Genomic DNA, 1,852 nt, shown 5'->3' with positions numbered 1-1,852 from the left:
TAATATCACATTATGATTGTTATATATTTAGTGGAATGAAGCAATTCAAACAAACAGGCGCTGGGAGGGCTACGGGTGGCCACATGAAGTCAGGTGTCCTGGGATATCGGTAAGGAGAGATCCTGGCTGGGCCCTACTGGGCTGACACTTGTGGGCGCTGCCATGGGAGGAGTCTGGGACTCGGTGAAGGTTGCCCCGGGAATGTGTTGGCTGGCACAAGGCAGCTTGAGGGCCTGTCAGCCATAGAAGTGCCAGTCAGGTGTCACAGAAACAGCCCAGCGTGGCCAGGGTGCAAAATCTCAAGTTCAAATGGAGAAGAGGAAGCTGAAAACTGGAATATTAATGCTAAACATAGGAGGACCTGAAACCGTCGGACACGTTCATGACTTCCTTCTGAGGCTCTTCTTGGACCAAGACCTCATGACACTTACTGTTCAAAATAAGTTTACACCATTCTTTGCCAAATGCAGAACCTTCAAGATTCGAGGGCAGTACCACAGTACTGGAGGTGGGTCTTCTATCAAGACGTGGATTTCCAAGCAGGGAGAAGGCATGGTGAAGCTGCTGGATGACTTGTCCCCCTACATAGACCCTCACAAATACTTTATTGGATTTTGGCATGTCCATTCTTTACCAAAAGAAGCAAATGAAGAGATGGAGAGAGATGGCCTGGAAAGGGCTATTGCTTTCCTGCAGCATCCACAGTATGGTTGCCGTACCACAGGCGGCAGCTTAAATGCCATTTAAAGATCCTATAATAGAGTGGGACAGAAGCTTATAATGAAGTGGAGCACTATCGGTAGGTGGCCCACACATCGCCTCCTCACCCACTGCTTTGTTGACCACATTCTGAAAGAGCTGGACCATTTTCCACCGGAGAAGAGAAGCGAGTCGGCCATTCTCTTTTCTGCTCACTCACTGCCAATATCCGTGATCAACAGAGGAGACCCCTATTCTCAGGAGTTAAGTGCCACTATCCAAAGAGTCATAGAAAGGCTGGGTTACTGCAACCCTTACCAGCTGGTGTGAGAATCCAAGGTTGGTTCAATGCCCTGGTTGGGTCTTCAAACAGATGAAATCTATCAGAGGGCTTTCTGAGAGGGGGAAGAAGAATATCCTCTCAGTTTTGATAGCATTTACCAATGATAACACCAAAATGCTGTAGAAACCGGATATCGAGTACTCTCAAGTTTTAGACAATGAGTGTGGAGTTCAAAACATCAGAAGAGCAGCCTCTTAATGAAAATCTAGTGTTCTCTAAGGCCCTGGCTGACTTGGTGCACTCACCTATCCAGTTTAACGAGCTATGCTCTGCAGAGTTGACTCTGAGTTGTCTGCTCAGTGTAAATCCTGTCTGCAGGGAGATTAAATTCTTCACCAATTCTAAATTTTCTGCAGGGAGATTGGATTCTTCACCAACTGGCAGCTGTGACTCCCCCAAGGTGGATTCCATGGGATCAGGCACATGCCCAACCTCCAGCTCCTGCCCATGTGGAGAGGCATGTTATTTAGAGATCAAGGAAGGAAGTCATCTTAGTATATGTACAGTCTTTGGGCACAAATTATGTGTTTTCTTGAGGATTGGACTATTGTGATGAATTTCTATTTTTATATAACTATACAGAGGGCATTGATATTTCCTCTCTCTAGGTGTAAATTACTAATTTGTAATGTGCAATAGGACAGTCAATAAATGAGTGGAAAAATTTATCTTAAGAGACACACACCTATTTTAAATATAGATTTTGGTTTCATTGCCTAAAAAACTCCTGAAAAGATGCAGCATCCCCTCTGAGGGCTTTCAGTGTGAACAGCATCTGTTCAGTCTTGTGCATATAATTGTAGTTATTAA

General features: G+C 45.0%; 1 pseudogene; it reads left to right on the top strand.

Moving 5' to 3' along the window:
* The first annotated feature begins 234 nt into the window (after positions 1-234).
* On the top strand, positions 235-1,595 carry LOC116472470 (ferrochelatase, mitochondrial-like; annotated as a pseudogene).
* Positions 1,596-1,852: the final 257 nt, after the last annotated feature.

This window comes from Hylobates moloch, unplaced genomic scaffold, assembly GCF_009828535.3.
Source record: "Hylobates moloch isolate HMO894 unplaced genomic scaffold, HMol_V3 SCAFFOLD_8, whole genome shotgun sequence".
NCBI lineage: Eukaryota > Metazoa > Chordata > Mammalia > Primates > Hylobatidae > Hylobates > Hylobates moloch.
The sequence above is the reverse complement of the archived record's forward strand: the minus strand, read 5'-3'. Positions and strand labels throughout refer to the sequence as shown.